The sequence below is a fragment of the Manis javanica genome, chromosome 9 (genome assembly GCF_040802235.1).
Source record: "Manis javanica isolate MJ-LG chromosome 9, MJ_LKY, whole genome shotgun sequence".
Taxonomy (NCBI): Eukaryota; Metazoa; Chordata; class Mammalia; order Pholidota; family Manidae; genus Manis; species Manis javanica.
The window spans coordinates 57,335,992-57,359,185 of record NC_133164.1 but is presented as its reverse complement, the minus strand read 5'-3'; positions in this window follow the sequence as shown (position 1 = coordinate 57,359,185).

Sequence of the window (23,194 nt, the reverse complement as noted above, 5' to 3'; positions counted from 1 at the left end):
CCACATTGCTGGGGAACCTCAGTGTATTTGCATAAAGTCAGACAAATGGGAGACTGGGTTCAGTGCTTATACCTACTTGCCCACCAAATATTATAATAAGGATATGGCTATCCTTTGCCTTAAAGATGGGAAAAAGTACTGGACTGGGAAAATAAGTAAACAGGACCCACACTGGAAAATTAGGGGAAGAAAGGAATCCATTGTCTACTGGACCTGCCTCACCCACATTGGAATGTCCAGTGGAGGGGAAGTCCAGGATCAGGCATGGAGGAACAGGGATGAAAAGGTCAAGCAGGCCCTCAAGGCACTGACTGAAGGACCCTAGCCCTTACCCATCAGGTCAACCAGGTCATTACAGCAGCCTACGAGTTGCCTCCAGAAAAACTGGACAGGTCTATGCATGCTGGTCTTCCTTACCCCCAACATGTCTGTCCAGTCTGGCTAAGAAGTTGAGCAAGCTCTCAGCCCCTTTCTGAGGATACAAAAGTGGGCAGCTCTAAGCATGGTTTTATTGGGCATGGGAACACTTGTAGGATTTGGAGCAGGGGCAGCTAGCTTAGGCACTTTGCTCCATTTTTATCACAAACTTTCTCAAGAACTAAACAAGGACATGGAAAAGTTTGCAGACTCCTTCCTTTCCCTGTAAGGTCGTATTAATTCACTTGTGGCAGTTGTACTCCATTCCAAGTTGAAAAGGGAGGTACCTGTGTATTCCTAGGGTAGGAGAGCTGTTATTATGTGAACCAATTAGGAATAGTAGCCACAAAAATCAAAGAACTAAAAGAAAAAATATTAAAAAGGAGAAAGGAATTAGAGACAGGGGAGACGTGGGACTTAACCAGTGGTCCTCCTAGTTGCTCCCACTGGCTGGGCCCCTCATCTCCATCCTCCTCTTCATCACTGGCCCCTGTGTCATAGAAAACACTGTTACAGATTGAGCCACCTCTCATATACTGGCTCTGCAAGGTTATCAGCCTGTCATGGATCAGGATGATGCTCCCTAAAAACAAAATAGTTAGAGGGGCATCAGAAGGGGGAATGATAAGGAAAATCAACATAGCCAATAGGGCTAACAGGAGAATCTCAGCCCCCACCCTTGGGACCCTTCTGGTTCTTTTTCTGCCCTGCTTGCCACATGTGCCAAACTGCCACATGTACGAAACTAGAAAAGTATAAATTGCTACCCTTGCCTGAGCTCAAGGCTCAGACCTTTGGAGATCACTCTCCTCTGAGCTCGATGGTGTGAAAAACTTCCCACACTCCAAGACCTCTGAGTGTCATTTGGTTCTTCTATAAGGCAATCCAGTCCAGGCTCTGTAACAGTTTTATTATTCTTTTATTCCTAGAGATCCTTTTTTCTCTCTCTGCCTCAGCTTCTTTGTTTTCCTGTTCTCTAATTTCTATCTCATTTAATGTCTCCTCTACCTCTTCTAATCTGCTTTAAAATCCCTCCATTGTATGTTGCATTTTAGATACTGTATTTTTCAAAGTTTCTCTTTGTTGAAGTCCTCCCTGAGATCTTGAGTATTTTTCTGTAGCTCCATGAGCATGTTTATGATTTTTTTGAAATCTTTATCAAGAAGATTGGTGATTTCAGTTTCACTGAGCCCTCTTTCTGGTGTTTGAGAGATTTGGATTGAACAAAGTTCTTTTGCTGCTTCATATTCCTACTGAATAATATCAAATAATAACTTTGTGTAGGCGGCACGCTGTAGTGCCCAGGAGCTCTACTCTCTGGAGCTGCCTAGACCCTGGAGTGATGGTGGGGGTCACCAGCAAGTGGTGCCCATTGCCTGCTGGGAGGAAAGAGCTCTTTCCTGCGTCCCAGCTCCAGTGCCTGCCTCCACTGCCAGGTCTAGTCAGTAAGAAACTGAGATCCTCTGTCCAATGGCTCACAAGGAACTAAATGATACCAACACCGATGTGGTCTTGGAAATGGATTCTTCCCCAACTGGGACTCACATGTAACTGCTGTCCCAGCTGACACTTTGATTGGAACATTATGAAATCATGGAGCAGAGGACCCAGCTAAGCCTTTCCTATACTACTGATCCATATAAACTGAGATAATAAATGTGAATTTTTTAAATGTATGTTAAACAGCAATAAAAAAATTCAATCTATTGTCCATTCCAGAGTTTCAAGAATACAGTATCTTCATCAGTTTCTGTTACTGCCAATTCTATCACTTAATTTCATTTTGATTTCCTATTTTGTTACAATTGATGTTTATGTATTAACATTAAGAAATTTGGGTGGTAAGCACTGTGTAAGCAGATTTTCTTAAATCCCTTTATGCCACATATATTCTTTGTATTTATAGAAAATTAAAAATACCTATTTATTTGTTAATTAATTATTTTATGTTCATTAGGCTTCTGCAATGTGTATTACCCAATTCTTTGTGATGGGGATACAAAACAAGAAGACACAAATTGTCCCTGACCTCATGAAGCTTATATCTTATTGGAAGTACCAGAGAATAATAATTAAATATAATTTCTAAATTACACATTTGAATAACTGAATATGAAGATAATACATAAATTGTTATGGTTTAGGAATAACTTAAAGATCCATTCCAGAAAAGTTTTTCAAAGAGTTAGCATTTAAACTGAGATTTAAAAGATGAGAAGGTGCAAATATATTGCTTAATTCCTACCAGTTTAGAACTAGATGAATTCTCTTGGTGCAAAATAGTGTTTGCCCATATGTGTATGTGTGTGTGTGTGTGTGTGTGTGTGTGTGTGTGTGTAGAAATAATATGGATGAGATTTATAATAGGAATTGAATGTAAAACGAATGCAAACAAAAATACTTTGGAGTTCAGGAGGTTGAAAGAAAATATAATGAGTAAAAAAGTGTAAATATTTGGAATATAATCTTGTGATAAATTGGGTAGGAATTGTATGGTATAACACTTTGTTAGTAGTTCTTAGGATAAGGAAAATAATATTTTAAAATGATAGCACTAGATATTGAGTCCTATCTAGTAAATATTCACCATATACATTAAAGACTCATATATGAGAACAAAGTCAAGCTATTTTTGAAATCACTGTGTATCCAGCTCCCTGTAGCATCTGTTTATTATTTCTATTTTCTCTGAAAGTTCTTCTGGCTTTTATTAAGCTATAGATATTTCATCCCATTGTGAGTCTAAATCTTTTGCTTCTGTCACTTCCATGCACCCACAGCATTTTATACAGTAGGCATTCAGGGAATGCCCAGAAGGAAATAAAGTTTCCTTGAACTGTTTTATTTATGATTAGTTTCCAGAAGTGTTTGTTTTTTAGGCACTTCTCTTGATGGCAAAAATCTGTCTCTCAAAGTATGTTTGGAACTAAAAGTTCATCTCTCTTGAGAGTCTGGCGCCATCTTAAATGTAAGTGTGTGCATTGTGACACTAGTAATTGTTGAGAAAGACAAATACTGGAAAATATATCTGTGGAATCTGTGTGTGTTTTTTAAGTGAGACAGATTAGGAGGGAGTTAGGAGGAAGAGGCAGAAGAAAAGAGAGAAAAAGGACATTTTTTAAGACAGTTGATAAACAGAAATCAGTTTGACTTGAAGCAGGTGCCAGGGTTGCAAAGACAATCACACTATGTTTACAGATTAGACTGCTAGGAAATAATGGAAAATGAGGATCAGCCACTTAAGGACATTTTTTTCAGACAGGAAGGCCCCAGAAAAGGAAAATGTGTATGAGGCAAGGATCCAGCCAGCCCTTCTTCTCTAGGATCTTGAGACTAATTAAAGGTCCTACAACAATAGATTTAATGAGTCAGGATTTAATGAGTCCTTTTTAAAATTAGCATCTAGACACCTGGAATGTTGTTTCAAGGAGAAGTAGGAAAGAAGGATAACTTGGGAATTCATCTCCAAAGGTACTCATTTTCCTAGTACCAGAGAAGTTGAGCACTTGGATTGGGGTTTTCAGCAGGTGGTAACAAAATGGACTGGAAAATAAGAAATAGCTTCTATTACAACAGAATCCTGATTAATAACTTAAATGGCATTAACACAGTCTAAAAGTGACTCTGTATCTGTACAATCCTGGTGATTTCAGAGGAAGTGAAAAGACAAGGCATTAGTACCAATGTCCTACTTGGGTTTTGTCTAGAGAAGAAATCTTGTCACTGCTACAGTTCCTGAAAGGTGTAACTACAGGGGGGAAATCCTGGGGCAAAATACGTTTGAAACTGAAATCAGTCAAAGGGAGAAATAAAATGGGAGAAACCCATTTATTGCTTGCAGGCAGCCATCCACTTCTGCTTTCTTGTGTCTCTTGCAACCCAGTGCAGAAGAAGAAGCCTCACCCAGCCTTTCTTGTCCAGAGAAACCCTAGTTTTCCCTTGAAATTACCTATTTATATAGAGATGGACTACTTCTCTCCACCCCCTGTAAACACCTACTGATATGGAGTTTAGAAACACCCCTTGGGAACACCTTTTCATAAGGACAGATGAGAGATTCTGGAAATATTGCAATTTTACCCACCAAGGCATCTATTTATTGGGTAGTCTTTTCTTCTCACTCTACTCCTTACTTTAGACACATTATTTTCAACTCACTTTTTTGAACATTTGCCGTGGTATTTCTTTCAACTCTTTTCTTTTACTTTTTCAGGCACTCCACCTCTAATCTTCAGACATTTCTTTATATCATTATGCCATTAGAACTTTAAAGACAAACATATGTTCGACAGTATTATTCAGTTCACCTCCATTCAACCTCAGTTTATTGAGCATTGATGTACTAGCTGTTATGCTAAGTGTGGGAATGATGAATTAAGGGAGTAGACCCTACTTTCCTAAATGTTATCACACCAGCTGGTTAGTGGGGATAGAATCACCTGATATAAGCAGATACAGCTCAGTACTCTACACCCACTCATGCAAATGTACAACAGACAGCTCTGCCTGGGGATGATTGGAGTGCTTACCAGGGGAGCTACCACTTGAGATGGATTTTGAAAGATGTGTGAGTAAAACGGTAATATTTCCAGAATCTCACACCTGGCCTTAGTGCATCTCCATATCAATAGATGTTTCCAAGGAGTGGAGAGACGTAGTCTACCTCCATATCAATAGGTGATTACAATGGGGAGTGAAGGCATAAATTGACCAGAGAGGCTGGTGGGGCCCATTTTCTGCAGCCAGGTCAAGGGAGAAATGGGCGAGCAGAAGTGGACGACTGCTTGTAAGCAATAAATGGGTTTCTCCCACTTTATTTCTCTCTTTGACTGATTTTGGTTTCAAAGGTATTTTGGACTTGGCTGGGAAAATACCCCCCTCCACCCCCCACCACACACATGGAGTTACAGATGGCTAGGAGCTCACTGAGTGACAGGAGGCGGAGGGGCAGAGGAAGGCTTTTCAGGGTGAAGGCATGGAGTGAACAATCAGTGGGATGTATTTCAGAAATTGATGCAAGGGTACAGCTGAAACACGCAGGGTTCAGGGGATGGTGAGGGATGTGGACGCAAAGGTCAGGAGTAGCCTGCTCTTGCAGGCTGAATGTGCTGGCCAGCATAGTGATACAAATGCCAGCCTACAAGCAACAAGGAGCTAGTAAAGGACTGATGAGAGAAGTAATATGACTGAGACTTTGTTTTGAAGGTAAAATTCTATTATCTGTGCCAGGATGGATATGAGGTCAGATTAGAGAGAGGATGGACCCAAGTTAGTAAGCTATTGCAGTTATTGGTGTGGGATGTAAAGTAGGTCTGAATGAGGTGGAGGTGGTTGGGATGGACTAGAGGGCTCAGATTTATTTCAGAGGCAAAAGAGTAGGATTTAGTAATTGGTTGGACACTGAAGGCAAGGAAGAAAGGAGACTCTATGATTCAGGAAGAGAAAAGATGTTTTGAAACAAAGAAAAGTTCAGTTTTGGACATGTGCTTGAGAGGTCATGAAGCACCCAGGTGGAGTCATGGGAGGTAGTCTCATTACAGGAATGAAAGTATTATAAAGAGTAAGAAGATCGTTGGGAACATAAACAGCTGAAAAACAGGTAAAGGAAGAAGAGAGGTGAACAGAGGAGAAGAATCTCCAGAAAGGTAGAAGAATCTCTTAGTGCAAACTGCCTCTAATGCTGAATTGATGGAATTAATTTCGTCTAGAAATAAATCACCCTTTAAATCAGGAGAATGCACCATTTAGAGTATCACTCGCTCAGAATAATTACTGAATGAATGTTTGTCAAAAAACTGAGTGTGTGAAAATATTCTTCAATGAATCTGGGGAGTCAATGGAATCATGTAATGTAAGGAGCCAATTTGATCCAGAATGTAAAGGAGTGAATTAAAAACCTTATATATGAAGGGAACTTTTTTGAGCAGTTAATTTGGAAAATACATTCTCTCACTTTTATTACATTACCTTATATCTCCTTTTCCCTAAAAATTTAGTTCAAGAAGAGATTGAGGTACAAAATTAGATTTATGGAAGATACATTTAGAAAATAGAATCTGAAACATTACAAAAAATATATCAAATGGAATTATATTCAGACTTTACTTTTCCTTTCACTTAAGAATATACCTTGGCCATCTTTCCATATCAGCTAACAAAGAGCTTCGTTACTCATTAAAAAAAAAATCTATGCAGGCCAACATGGCAGCGTGAGTAGGACAGTGGGAATCTCCTCCCAAAAACATATATATTTTTGAAAATACAACAAATACAACAAATCCTAAAAGAGAGACCAGAAGACACAGGACAACAGCCAGACTACATCCACACATGCGAGAGCCCAGCACCTGGTGAAAGGGGTAAGATACAACCCACAGACCAGTGGGACCCGAGCATACCTCCCCCAGCTCCCGGAGGGAGGGAGAGGGATACCAGGATGGCTAAACACCCAGCCCCAGCCACCCGCACCAAGCACAGACACTGCGTGCATGGAGGGCTGGAAACTAGGGAAACAGTGCAGCAAGACCTCTGAGCAGGTTCCGAAGCTGATGCCCCTGTGACAAAGAAAAGCGAGTGCTTTTTGAAAGGCTTAAAGGGACAGGGATGCAACAGCTGGACAGAAACATCACAGGACACAGCCCAGTGGCTGGAAATTACAGGGAAAACTGGGCACACTAACCCCCTGGGGAACAGCTTTGAGACCCTTCATGGAGGTAAACAACCAAACAGCCCCCCGTCAATTACCCCTCCAGGTGCTGCAAAAGCAGAGAAGCAGTCTAAGGCAGGCGCACCCTCAGAAAGGGAGCTTCCTCCATACCAGCCAGACAAGACACAAAGACCCAGTCTACACGCAATTACTCAACACAAGCCACTAGGGGTCGCAGTTGTCCCAGTAAAGAAAGGCCAGTAGCAAGTGAAAATTTTGGCCCTCCCAGCTGACAGTCAATAGCACCTGTCAACATGAAAAGGCAAAAAAATATGATCCAGACAAGACTAACCCAGACAGCTTCAGCATCTGCCACATCTTCCCCTGAGAAGGATCCTGGGGAGATAGATTTAACCAGTCTTCCTGAAAAAGAATTCAAAACAAAAGTCATAACCATGCTGATGGACTTGAGGAGAAATATGCAAGAACTAAGGAAGGAGAATACAGAAATAAAACAAGCTCTGGAAGGACTTCAAAACAGAATGGACGAGATGCATGAGACCATTAATGGACTAGAAAAGAGAACAGGAACGCAGAGAAGCTGATGCAGAGAGAGATAAAAGGATCTCCAGGAACGAAAGAATTCTAAGAGAGCTGACTGACCAACGAAAAGGAACAATATCTGCATTATAGGGGTTCCAGAAGAAGAAGAGAGAGAAAAAGGGATAGAAAGTGTCTTTGAAGAAATAATTGCTGAACACTTCCCCAAACTAGGGGAAGAAATGGCCTCTCAGACCACAGAGGTACACAGAACCCCCATGACAAGGGACCCAAGGAGGGCAACACCAAGACACATAATAATGAAAATGGCAAAGATCAAAGACAAGGACAAAGTATTAAATGCAGCCAGAGAGAAAAAAAAAGGTCACCTACAAAGGAAAACCAATCAGGCTATCATCAGACTTCTCAACAAAAACCCTACAGGCCAGAAGAGAATGGCATGATATACTTAATGCAATGAAACAGAAGGGCCTCGAACCAAGACTACTGCACCCAGCACGATTGTCACTTAAATATGAAGGAGGGATTAAGCAATTCCCAGACAAGCAAAAGTTGAGTGAATTTGCCTCCCACAAAGCCTGTACGTATCTTACAGGGACTGCTCTAGATAGGAGCACTCCTAAAAAGAGCACAGAACAAAACACCCAACATATGAAGAAGGGAGGAGGAGGAATAAGAAGGGAGAGAAATAAAGAATCATCAGACTGTGTTTATACTAGCCCTACAAGCAAGTTAAGTTAGACAGTAAGATAGTAAAGAAGCTAACCCTGAACCTTTGGTAACCACAAACTTAAAGCCTGCAATGGCAGTAAGTACATACCTTTCAATAATCACCCTAAATGTAAATGGACTGAATGCACCAATCAAAAGACACAGAGTAATAGAATGGATAAAAAAGCAAGATCCATCCATATACTGCTTACAAGAGACTCACCTCAAACCCAAAGACATGCACAGACTTAAAGTCAAGGGAAGGAAAAATATATTTCATGCAAACAACAGAGAGAAAAAAGCAGGTGTTCCAATACTAGTATCAGACAAAACAGACTTCAAAATGAAGAAAGTAACAAAAGATAAAGAAGGACGTTACATAATGATAAGGGGGAAGTCCAACAAGAGGATATAAGCATTATAAATGTATATGCACCCAATACAGGAGCACCAACATATCTGAAACAAATACTAACATAACTAAAGGAGGAAATAGAATGCAATGCATTCATTCTAGGAGACTTCAACACACAACTCACTCCAAAGGACAGATCCACCAGAAAGAAAATAAGTAAGGACACAGAGGCACTGAACAACACACTAGAACAGATGGACCTAATAGACATCTACAGAACTCTACATCCAAAAGTAACAGGATACACATTCTTCTCAAGTGCACATGGAAAAATCCCCAGAATAGACCACATATTAGGCCACAAAAAGAGTCTCAGTAAATTCCAAAGGATTGAAATCCTACCAACCAACTTTTCAGACCACAAAGGCATAAAACTAGAAATAAATTGTACAAAGAAAGCAAAAAGGCTCACAAACACATGAAGGTTTAACAACACGCTCCTAAATAATGAATGGATCAATGACCAAATCAAAATGGAGATGCAGCAATTTGTGAAAACAAACGACAACAACAACACAAAGCTCCAACTACTTTGGGATACAGCAAAAGCAGTCATAAGAGGAAAGTATATAGCAATTCAGGCATACTTAAAGAAGAACAATCCCAAATGAATGGTCTAATGTCACAATTATCGAAATTGGAAAAAGAAGAACAAATGAGGCCTAAGGTCAGCAGAAGGACGGACATAATAAAGATCAGAGAAGAAATAAAATTGAGAAGAATAAAACAATAGCAAAAATCAATGACAGCAAGAGCTGTATCTTCCAAAAAATAAACAAAATAGATAAGCTTCTAGCCAGACTTATTAAGAGGAAAAGAGAGTCAACACAAATCAACAGAATCAGAAATGAGAAAGGAAAAATCACGACGGACCCCACAGAAATACAAAAAATTATTAGAGAATACTATGAAAACCTATATGCTAACAAGCTGGGAAACCTAGGAGAAATGGACAACTTCCTAGAAAAATACAACCTTCCAAGACTGACCCAGAAAGAAACAGAAAATCTAAACAGACCAATTACCAGCAACGAAATTGAAGCAGTAATCAAAAAACTACCAAAGAACAAAACCCCCAGGCGATGAATTTACCTCAGAATTTTATCAGACATACAGGGAAGACATAATACCCATCCTCCTTAAAGTTTTTCAAAAAATAGAAGAGGAAGGGATACTCCCAAACTCATTTTATGAAGCCAACATAAGCCTAATAACAAAACCAGGCAATGACCCCACCAAAAAAGAAAACTACAGACCAATATCCCTGATGAACGTAGATGCAAAAATACTCAACAAAATTTTAGCAAAAAGAATTCAAAAATACATCAAAAGGATCGTACACCATGACCAAGTGGGATTCATCCCAGGGATGCAAGGATGGTACAACATACGAAAATCCATCAACAAAACCCACCACATCAACAAAAAGAAAGACAAAAACCACATGATCATCTCCATAGATGCTGAAAAAGCATTTGACAAAATTCAACATCCTTTCATGATAAAAACTCTCAGCAAAATGGGAATAGAGGGCAAGTACCTCAACATAATAGAGGCCATATATGATAAACCCACAGCCAACATGATGCTGAACAGCAAGAAGCTGAAAGCTTTTCCTCTGAGATAGGGAACTAGACAGGGATGCCCACTCTTCCCACTGTTATTTAACATAGTACTGGAGTTCCTAGCCATGGCAATCAGACAAAAAAAGAAATACAAGGAATCCAGATTGGTAAAGAAGAAGTTAAACTGTCACTATTTGCAGAGGACATGATATTGTACATAAAAAACCCTAAATACTCCACCCCAAAACTACTAGAACTGATATCGGAATACAGCAAAGTTGCAGGATACAAAATTAACACACAGAAATCTGTAGCTTTCGTATACACTAACAATGAACCAACAGAAAGAGAAATCAGGAAAACAATTCCATTCACAATTGCATCAAAAAGAATAAAATACCTAAGAATAAAAAACCTAACCAAAGAAGTGAAAGACTTATACTCTGAAAAGTACAAGTCACTCTTAGGAGAAATTAAAGGGGACACTAACAAATGGAAACTCATCCCATGGTCTTGGCTAGGAAGAATTAATATCGTCAAAATGTCCATCCTTTCCAAAGCAATATACAGATTTTATGCAATCCCTATGAAACTACCAGCAACATTCTTCAATGAACTGGAACAAATAATTCAAAAATTCATTTGGAAACACCAAAGACCCCAAATAGCCAAAGCAATCCTGAGAAAGAAGAATAAAGTAGGGGGGATCTCACTCCCCAACTTCAAGCTCTACTATAAAGCCATAGTAATCAAGACAATTTGGTACTGGCACAAGAACAGAGCCACAGACCATTGGAACAGACTAGAGAATCCAGACATTAACCCAGACATATATGGTCAATTAATATTTGATAAAGGAGCCATGGACATACAATGGCAAAATGACAGTCTCTTCAACAGATGGTGCTGGCAAAACTGGACAGCTACATGTAGGAGAATGAAACTGGACCATTGTCTAACCGCATATACAAAAATAAACTCAAAATGGATCAAAGACCTGAATGTAAGTCATGAAACCATTAAACTCTTGGAAAAAAACATTGGCAAAAACCTTTTAGACATAAACATTCGTGACCTTTTCTTGAACATATCTCCCCAGGAAAGGAAAACAACAGCAGAAATGAACAAGTCGGACTATATTAAGCTGATAAGCTTCTGTACAGCAAAAGACACCATCAATAGAACAAAAGGGAACCCTACAGTATGGGAGAAGATATTTGAAAATGACAGATCCGATAAAAGCTTGATGTCCAGAATATATAAAGAGTTCACACACCTCAACAAAGAAAAAAGAAATAACCCAATTAAAAAATGGGCAGAGGAACTGAACATACAGTTCTCCAAAAAAGAAATACAGATGGCCAACAGACACATGAAAAGATCCTCCACATCACTAATTATCAGAGAAATGCAAATTAAAACTGCAATGAGGTATCACCTCACACCAGTAAGGATGGCTGCCATCCAAAAGACAAACAACAACAAATGTTGGCAAGGCTGTGGAGAAAGGGGAACCCTCCTACACTGCTGGTGGGAATGTAAATTAGTTCAACCATTGTGGAAAGCAGTATGGAGGTTCATCAAAAAGCTCAAAACATACTTACCATTTGACCCAGGAATTCTACTCCTAGGATATTACCCTAAGAACGCAGCATTCAAGTTTGAGAAAGACAGATGCACCCCTATGTTTATCACAGCACTATTTACAATAGCCAAGAATTGGAAGCAACCTAAATGTCCATCGATAGAGGAATGGATACAGAAGATGTGGTACATACACACAATGGAATACTACTTAGTCATAAGAAGAGAGCAAATCCCACCATTTGCAGCAACATGGATGGAGCTGGAGGGTATTATGCTCAGTGAAATAAGCCAAGTGGAGAAAGAGAAATACCAAATGATTTCACTCATCTGTGGAGTATAAGAACAAAGGAAAAACTGAAGGAACAAAACAGCAGCAGAATCACAGAACCCAAGAATGGACTGACAGGTACCAAAGGGAAAGGTAGTGGGGAGGATGGGTGGGTAGGGAGGGATAAGGCGGGGGAAGAAGAAGGGGTGTATTAAGATTAGCATGCATGGGGGGGTGGGAGAAAGGGGAGGGCTGTACAACACAGAGAAGACAAGTAGTGATTCTACAACATTTTGCTATGCTGATGGACAGTGACTATAAAGGGTTTTATAGGGGGGACCTGGTATAGGGGAGAGCCTAGTAAACATAATATTCTTCATGTAAGTGTAGATTAATGATAAGAAAAAAAAGAAGGAAAGAAAAGGGGGATTACTCCTTGATAGGATAAAACTAACTGTAAATCAATGTTTAATGCATGCTTTAAATATCCTTAATTTTGATCACTTAAAGGGTGTCAGATGATTGGCTATGGAGGTACATTTTTCTGATAATACCCCTTTCTCTTAAAAAAAAAAAAGGGGCTATTCCTGTGTGGTGACCTCCAATGAGTTCTACACAATGGTATAAAGGGTATATAAAAGTGTAGGCACGGGGTCTGTTTGTGTTTATACAAAGGATCAAAGCCTAATTTGGCTACCCAGAAAATGAACTAAGATACGATATGAAGAAGAACTTCCAACATCAGCACTCTCTGGAAGACTCATACCAGAAGATGATCATCAAAAAACCTCAACAAAGATCCATGCACTGCTACAGCTGTAGCTGCATTCATCCCACCATTTCCTGGACTTGCCATGGGAATGAAGAAGGAGATATCTAAGCTGGCCTGTGCATACAGTAAAACAACAAATTTGACTGGATCTATACTGTTGAAACTCAACCAAGAATTAGGAGAAGTGCAAGTTGTAGCACTCCAAAATCTTACAACTATACAGACTATCTACTGTTAAAAGAACATATAGGATGTGAACATTCCCCAGGAATGGGTTGTTTTAATTTGCCTGATTTCTCTCAGACAGTTCAAGTTCAGTTGGACAATATCCACAATATCATAGATAAGTTTTCACAAACGCCTAAGATGCCTAACTGGTTTTCTTGGTTTCACTGGAGATGGCTGGTAATTGTAGGTCTGCTTTGGTTATGTAAGTGTACTCCTATTATGTTGATGTGTGTGCACAATTTAATTAGTAGGTTAAAATCTATACTTGCTGAAGTTACTCTACAAGAAGATATGTCAAAGAAATAATCAATCTTCCCATGTTTTCTTCTGCCTGCTACTTCTATATCTTTTCTTCTTCCTTCCTAATTACAACCCTTAAATAGAATTCGTGCCTCATATTGAATTTACCGAGTATCATAATTCCTCCAAGTGGTAAAGATACCTCAAGACAAGTGCTGGGCATAGAAGCCACAGGGCATAAATCTGCAAAGAAGTAAAAAGCTAACCTTTTCAAACAATATTGCTTCTCTCTCACTTAGCAACTTAACATTTCCCTGTATGGCCCCAGAGGATGACTGGTTAGCCAGAGATGGGTAAGATTCCTCAAAGTAGGAACAACTTAAGACAGGCACAGTCGCAGGGGGGCCATCAGGTGAGAAATTGGAGATCAACAGAGGTGAGGCTTAGTACCTCAACCCCCCTGTTCTGAGATAAATCTTCTGCATCCGTGGATGTTTTATTGCCTGTGTCTAGCTTGGATTAACACATAGTCTACAGGCACACACGTGATCATCTACATTTGCTCTCTTACAACACCAAACTATGTTTTCTACCTTTATCTTGCATTTACCTACCACTTCAGCATTTTATTAAAAATAATAATTATAAAGAGAGAAATGTGGTATCCACATATGAATCAAGTATAAAAATCAAACGAATATTCATATTGAACTGATTGTTTATAGTTCATAATGCGTGATAAAAACCGAAAGTTTCTGTGATGACTGCCCTTGTATTGTTCACCATGTAAGAACTTATTCACTATGTAAGAATTTGTTCTCCATGTAAGAACTTGTTCGCTATGCTACAGAAGATTGGAGACTGACGAAAATTAGGCTTGGGGTGGATTAATGATTGTTCTTCGAGCATTGACTCCCCTATACAGAATTTTATTGTTGTAAACAACCATTTGATCACTAAATATGAAAGATGCCCTCTCAAAAAAGAAAAAAAAAGTACAGACTTCCAATTGTATAATAAATAAGTAACCGGGATGTAATGTATAGTATAAGGAATATAGTCAAAATATTGTAACAACTTTGTATGGTGATAGCTGGTAGCTAGAATTATCATGTATATAAATGTTAATCGCTGTGTTGTACACCTGAAACTAATGTAATACTGTGTGTCAACTACCCCTCAATAAAAAATAATTACCTACAAAAAAAAATCTTTGCAGTATTTCACTGAATAGATGCATGCTAATTGATAGCCAACCCCATATTGCTGGAAATTTAGGTAATTTCTAATCTTCTTCATTACAAACAATGCAGCAATGAATAACCATGTACACATGTCATTTTTACAATTTGCTAATATATCTATATGAGAAATCTCTGTAAGTGGAGTTGTGACATCAAATATGTACATTTGTAATTTCATTTGATATTGCCAAATTGCCACCAATGAGTTGTTCCAGTTTGAATTATCACCACTAGAATATAAAAGTTCATGTTTTCTTCAAAAAAGCTGTCTCCAAATTTTCAAAAAGTTGCCTGACAATTAGGTAAATTAAAAATAAAACTGTATTTTTATTTGCATTTTTCTTACATGGATGTGATTGAAGGTATTTCCTATGTCTAAAAGCCATTTGTATTTTCTTTTCTGTGCCCTGTTTATTCATGTATCTTTCTTTTTCTATTAATTTGTTTTTTAATTAGTTGTAGGAATTGATTGTGTATTAAATTAATTTATACATTTCTCCATTTTTTTGTGTTTTACCTTTATTTATGGTATTTTTGCTTTGCAGAAATTTTTAACTTTTATGTAAACTTTTTAGTGGTTTAAAAATTGTTCCTAAATTTCATAAGGTGTGATTGTTACAAAGGTCTTCCTTATTCTAAGGTAGTAAGAAAGTTTCCTGTTTTCCCTCTATTACTTCATGGTTTTGTTTGTATTTGAAGTTTTTAAGATATTTGGAATTTTTCTTGATACATAATTGAAGCCCTGGTAAAGAATAAGCTTAGACCTGAAAAATAGTTTAAATAAAAAATTACAAGAAAGAGAAATTTGAAGATGTTCCTTTAACTTAAAAAAAATAAAAACTATGAGGTATGAAAGGTGGCTGCCATGATTTCAACATCCCCAAAATACTAGAAGCAATTTCATTTCTATTCTTTTTTATTTCAGTCTTGTATTAAAAAAAACTTAGCCAGGTAAAGAAAGGTTTTCCCTTAGATTAGTTTGGAGGCAGACATGAGGAATTCTAGCTAGGCGTAGGTATGGAATGAAAGAACAGAAAATTAAGAAGCATTAAGTATTACAATGTAAAGGGAGTAGAAATTTGAAGACAGATTACAAGATAACTTCCTCTACCCCCCACCCTTTCTTTTTTTACTACTAGCCAGATTTTAGAGTGAAACTGAAAGATTATTTTTAAAAAAGTATTGAGGGTTGAAATAAATGAAAACTTTAAATAGCTCTTAGGTTTAGGTTTTATCAGCAGTTGAATTCAGGTCAGGCCAGATTTTGCAGCCAAATAAGTTTAAAAAATAACTTGTTTTTAGAGCTTTCTGGTTTTCAGAATTTCAGTGATGAGACTGCTGACTTGTGCTCTGCAAATATCTGAGTTCTGTTTCTCTGAAATGATTTCCCCTGCATTTATCAGGTTTCTGCTGCTGTTCTGGCATCTGTGGCAGGGCTAGAGGTGATATTTCACTCTTTGGAAAATGATTGTAAGAGCATAAAGGAAGAATCATTTAAAATATATCTTTATCTACAGTATCAGTTGATGGACTACCATGAACAAAACTCTTCCTATCAAATCGTATGTATATGGAATACGCTTAGACAAAGTTAAAATACATTCTTCTCCATATATTTCATAGTTTCCTGATCACTTATATTGTAGCTTATAACCAATATTCTACTGGCTAAATATTCTGCATATGTGTTTATGCAATGTATGATAGGTATTGGAGAAATAAGAGATACTCTTTCCTGTGGAATCTTATAATATAAAGATATAATATCACCCATAATATAAAGATCCTACCTTATATTATAGGCAATTTAGTGAGACAAACAAGTAAACCTGTAAATGTAGCCCAGTGTGGTGAGTATTAGGTACAAATAGGAACAGGGGGATAAAAGCCTTGAAACTGAATTCTGAAAGATTAGAAGGGGTTAAGTAAAGAACTGGAAAAACAGGAGAAAAAATAAACTTGCAAGGTATGTGTGTGGGGTAGTTCAAATGGCTTAGTTAGGCTGTAGTGGGAAGTGGGGTAGGTGGGGTGGGGAAAACAAAGCCAGAGAGGTAGGGAGGAGTCAGATCAGAAAAGGCCATGGGTCCTAAGTGGTAGCCTAGGGGAAGCTAATAGCCTTTTTTCTGTTTTGGAAAGTAGAAGTAAGAATAACATAGAATAATTTCAAGCAGATAACTGACACAACCAGCCTTTGACTTTGCTAAAGGCCATTGTGATATTTCTGTGGAGGATGGGAAGCTCTTCTCTCATGGGAAGCTCAGAGGCCCAGGCAAGAAATGATGAAGAACTGGCCTAATAGGGTAAGTGAGAAGAGGGAAGACTCACGAGGTATTAAGGCAATAGAAGCTGCAGGGACTGTGGACCGACTAAAAGTGGAAGAGGGAGGAGTTAAGGTGAATTCCGGCTTCCTCAGTTGAGTCATTGGGTGGGTCGTGATGCCTTTACTGGGGAGGAACTGGTTTGGGGAGAGGTGATCAGTTCTGCTTCGGAGATCTTGAATTTGCCAGTGGGGTAAACCAGTGGCATTACCCAGGAGATGGTAGCAAAGACATAAGGATATGAAATGTGGGAGAGAGGTCAGAGCCAGAGAAGAGATTTGGAGTTACCAAATATTCCTGTTTTCATGTCCCAGATTTCGGTGTGACCATTCAGGGTGGAGTTACAGAGATTAAAAAAGAGAAACTATGGGTCAATGATCCAAACAGACAAATGTGCCTCCTGTACAAATTGGACAGCCATTCCTTGTAACAATTCCCTGATGCGGGTGCCTGTAAACAATAAATTAAGAGCATTTCCAACTGGTGGGATCAACTGCTTAGATTGGCTAATGTAGCAGAGAATGGCTAGAATGGAAAAATCTCAGATGGGGCCTAATTCTGTTGCTCTTGATTTGAGACTAAGGAGCAGGGCTGTAGGTTTAAACTTTCTTTCAAAATAATCTCAAAGATCTACCTTTCACCCTAGAGAGGGGCCTATTTGGGAGATTGGGACAAGTGACATGGGCATCAAATGATCATTGTGAAATGATCTTTATTTCTTATCTTCTTATATTTTGTGAGTGGGAGAATATTGTATGGTTGTAGGCTTGATTTGGGGATTTAGAATTTTGTTGACGGTGTTCAGGTCATATTTTAGAATTTAAGTCTTCATTTTTGTTAAGTATGAACTGTCATGTCATGTTACTCAGCTCTGTGCAAGCTGTCACATCCAAACCTTCCTAATCCAGGACATAAGGGAAAGATAGAGAAGAAGCTTCCAGAATCTATTTCTGTCCCCTTTTCATACTACTCTCCTACTCATTTAGTATGTTCCACTAATGTTGCTTCATTTTCTTCAACTCACTGAGCTATTTTACCTACCATAGGACTTCTGCAGTCTCTGCCTATAGTCTCTCCCTCTAGTCCAGGACTGGCACTTTCTTGTTTCTCAAATTTCAGTGTACATGCTACCTTCCTGCCTAACTGCCAAATGCTGGTTCATCTCCCTCTCTGCCTTCTCAACAGTGTGTCAGTTTGCCTACTTGTTATGTATATTTCTCTTACTCAGTTTTAAATTTCAAAAAGTTATAATCCATATTTGAGTTGTTCAATATTGTATTCTGATGACAATAATAATACAAAGATATTTCAAATTTATTCTCATATGAATCATTAATATACCAGGGTGTGATATTAACTTGCCTCATGGATAAATGAGAAATTTGAGGACGAGAAAGCTCATGGGAGCTCTCTGGGGACACACAGCTCTAAAATGCAGAGCTACACTTGATCCCAGAATTTCTGACTGACAGACCATTGCTGCTTTTGTAGTATTTTCTTGAATGCAGTATCATAGTGTCACCTTTCAAAAGAGCAGCATCCCTTCAGATAAGCCACGTATTGCAAAAGCTTCCTCTCTCTGTCTTCTTTCCCTTTGAGACAGTTTCTTTTATACCCTGTCTGAAATCTTAAGTGGATCTATTAGAACTCTATAGAGGGATGATTTTGTTTTCCCTGTAAAAGAGAAATGGCCACCACTTTCAGAACTGATTAGAAGTGGTGGCTTTCCCTGGGGACATAATCAGCCCTGGAGAGTAGATTCTGATGCTGTCAGAGTCTCTCTCTGTTCTGCCCTAGGGGAAGTGAAGGGCTTTCAGCCTTTACTTTTGAATGACTGTGTAAGAGGCAAAGAACAAGCTGATGCCTCAAAAGAGGTTGGTCATATTGGAGACGGTAATGGGGCATCCGAGGGTATGAGCCATGTGTCATTGGCAGGGGGCTGACTTTGGAGTCCTTTTCCCATACACATTCATTATTCCAAGGAGCTTAATCAAACTCACTGCTGGCCTTATGTAAATCAAAGGGAGAGTTAACTAATTGCCAATTTCTCCCTTTAAATTACATTGCCTCCTCTCATTAAAGGGCCTCATAATACAGATACATAAGTGAAAGTGCCAACTCTGTGTTTACTTGCACAATCTCTTCCCTCAATATTTAATTCTAAATTAAGTAAGAGGATGCCACTGACAAATCAGAATTTCAGAGTACTGACAGCCTTCTAATTAGGATAAGATGAGACATAAATTGGTCTGGGTGAGGCTTATCCTTCTCACTCACCTGAATGATCTTAGAACTTTTTTTTTTTTTTTTTTTTGAATCCTGATCTTAGAACTTTTTAAAATAAAAAAACATTTCTGAGTTTTATATTTTGCTTTAATGCTGTAAATATGCACTGCCCCATGTTCTGATAAATTCCTCCTTGGTTACAGTGACAGCATGAAGGAGAACTCTTCTAATACTGTCATCTCAGTTTTGCCTCTGAACAAAGGGAAGAGCATGGGGAAGTGCAGAGTCCCTCAAGGACACCGTGGCCATTGTTCCCACGCTATCAAGAAAGGCTACAGAACAACTCCAAGCTCATTGTTGTGCAAATGCGTCATCATATTTTGCAAAATCATGTTGAAGCAGAGATTTAATTTTAGCCATCACCAAAACCCTCTGCACCTACAACCCAGAAGATCCAGCAAATAATCCTTTGGTTAATGCTAATGACTGAAGTTATTTCAGGATTGTGTTTCTGTATTTATACTCAAATTTGTAATTACTCCATGTAAAAGTATATACACATAAAAATTTTAAGTAATGTGACAGTGTTGACTAGCAGCGATTAACTTTGAGTGGAGAGACTCTAATCTATATATTTCATATTTTTCTGTATTTTGCAAATCTTCTACAGTTGCATATTTTAATTTTATATACAGAAAAATAGACATTACTAAAAATCATTGTGCCTGAGTTTCTGTATACTATAAAAAAATATGTGGATGAAAAAGACCAGAAAGAAATGTGGGAAATCATTAAATATTGGTTGTCCCTGGATGGTAGGCCAATGGGAGATTCATTTTATTCTCATCTATTATTATGTGATTAGCATGTGTTACTTGCAAAATGGAAAAATTTAACAATTTTTAAAATGGGGTTAGATAAAATGCACCAGTGAGGTAGTATATGTAACAATTAAAATTAAAACACTGATGGAAGAAGCACACTGGACAAGAGTCATGGAGCAAAACTAGAAATTGTGCATTATAAACTGAAAGAAAAAAACCTTCTAAGTGATTTGGAGTCACCTGTGCTCCCAGCTTATCAGCATGGTGTTCATAGAGCTATTTATGAAGATGATACAAGCACTTTAGTGGACTTTTGTATGTGTAGCATACACTTTAATTGTTGTTTATGGTTAAATTTTAACATTTTATCCCATATTTATCTTTAGAAGTCACCTTACCCTTTACTGATTCAAGATAGGGCATAAATAAATAAACAAAAGAATGTTTCCTCATGTTATATTGATATACCAAAGCATTTTCCATTAAATTGTCAAGATGAAAACACCAGAACCATTTCATTCATTTTCTAAGCACTGTAATTTGGTTTAAGAAAGCAATTTAGAAGACCTCAGAGAAACATCAACAACTTACTTTGAAAAATGGCTCTCAGATTTGGTTCTCAAAGTCATGAAAAGTTCAGAATCATTGCAAGATGTTCATCAGTCCAAATATACAGGTTTTCTTACTCAAGAGAAACTAAAACACAACTGTATTCATGTGAAAGTTGTGACTTTAGGACATGGTCCTTCGACTTGGACAGTCAGGAAATAATGGAAAATTCCTTTGTTTTTCTGACTTAGGCACTATCCCTTTGTAATTAGAGTCCATATCCATTTACTGACCTTTTACCCTATACCAGGGACTATGCTAGTGTTAGAAATATGAATTTCTAGTCAGTTAGATCTGTGTTCAAATACAAGTATTTGAGCCAAGGAGTTAGGGAAAAACATTCTAAGTAGACTAAGTCTTGAGCATAATCTGAGATTGCTGTGGGGAGAATTTGTTGGCACATTGAGAAAAAGGTTAACATTTTGGCTCCTTCCCTGAATAAAAGTTAAAAGCCAACAGCCCAACAGGAGCCCCACCATTGGCCAATAATAGTCTGTAGCTACATTTAATTCAGGTGGAAGAACCCACCCTCTGCTGGTTGTTCGTGTGTAACACCTGTCACAAACAGGCCACGCTAGGAGCCAGGTGTGCAGTATTTAATCCAATGATCCAAGTGGGATGGTCCGGGGAAAAAGGGAATGTGTGTCCCCCATCCTCTCCGCTTTCTGTAGCTAACTCACAGACCAATTTGAGTAAGGCAGTTTTAGGAGCTGTTGTATGAGTATAACCCTTCGTATTTAGATTTATTTTAACAAGGTAAAATGAAAATTCCTTTGTTTCTCTGAATTAGGCACTATCTCTTTGTAATTAGAGTTCATATCCATTTACTGACTTTTACACTATACCAGGGACTATTCTAGTGTTAGAAATATGAATTATTGAGAAAGGCAGGTATATAAACTGAGTAATGTAATGTAGTGATCATATCTAGTGCAGTGACCTTTGGGGTCACTGGGTTATAACTTTGGGGTGGTGTGGGGTCTAGATACTCAGTGCTGCAAGTGTAGAATCAGTTTTGCTTGTGTAGTTAGCTTGATCAATGGCCGAGGGACTGAGAAATATTTTCTAAACTATCAAAAGACTGATGTATAACCAAAATGCTGATTGGTTAATTTGCAATAGATAAGAAATAAAACCTTCAAACACTCAGTTCATGTGTTAGCTAATCAGAACTTTCTCTCCCTGTATTAAAATTACCTGGAAACCAAACACTAACCAAGAAACCACTTGATGAACTTCATATCAGAAGAAATGACTAACAGCATTAAGTTATGATAGATTGATAGACTCATTGCCACTTGAATCACTTGAAGGTTAGTCTGCTGGGGGAATTGGGATGTTCATATCATCTCAGGGCACCTGGAAGTATTGAAAAATCTTCCTTTGGGTATCCCCTTTTTAGACAGTAAGGCACCCATCTCCTAGAAGTTCACAGAATCTTCCTTAAAATACCTTTCTTAAACCGTAATATAGCTTAGGCCACAATTTCTTAAACTAAGATCTGTGGACCCTCTGGAGGTTTTCAAGAATTTTGAATTATTGATTTTATTTTGATACTGATCTAACAGAAAATACTAGAAGAGTGATCACCAAGTAAAACAATACATTGTCTTGTAATTCAAGGGTTGGTGTGGTGGTGGTAATAACAAAATGGGAATGGAAGCAGGAAGTTTTGATAAGAGTGTATTTCAATAGCTGAAGTAAGAGGAAAGACAGTCTGACTTGGAAGAGGGCAGAGGTCAAGGGGAGGAGATTATGGAGTCTGAAATCTTGTACAAAATATTGACGTGATTTAGTATCAGATTGCTGGTGTTGAATGATAGCTTATGATCTCACAAGCAGCAGTCCCAAACTCAGAGGGACCAGGACGGAAATGTAAGTACCTTAAACAGACCAGGTGATGAGGGAACAGGGACTCAAAGCAACTCCCTGTCTACCGCAGGCAGCGACTTCCAGCTTCAGCTTGTTGTTGCCATGGGGAAAGACAGACTCAGTTTAGACAAATCTTTTTATTTTTTAAATTTAATAGGTAGCTTTTTAATGTTCATAGGAAAATTCTGTTAGTTTTTAATTTTGACAAGTGTGTTTTTTGACATTGCTCAAATAGAAAGATAGTTTCACCAGTGTCAAAATTACAAAGTTAAATATTATAGGTTAGAGTTATTTTCACAGCAGATGCAGCTGTTTAGATTATTATAATTTAATTTATTCAATCTATTTTAAAAACTGCAAATAACAAAAGCCATTTTTAGTAATTTTTTAGGAATTTTTATTTTAGAGTAATTTTTTACTAATTGATTCTAAGTTAATCGTTTTAACATTTTATTTTGAAATTACTTCAGATTTGTAGAAAAGTTGCAAGAATAGTACAAAAAAACTCCTATGTAGATTCCCCAAGATTCACTGTTAACATTTAACTACATTTCTTCATTGGGTAATTACTACTGGCAGTTTTAAACATTTTAGTCATTCTAATAGATACATTGTGGTTTTAATTTGAATTGTCTGAGGAATTATGATGTTGTGCATCTTTTCACATTCATTTACTGTATATACATCGCCT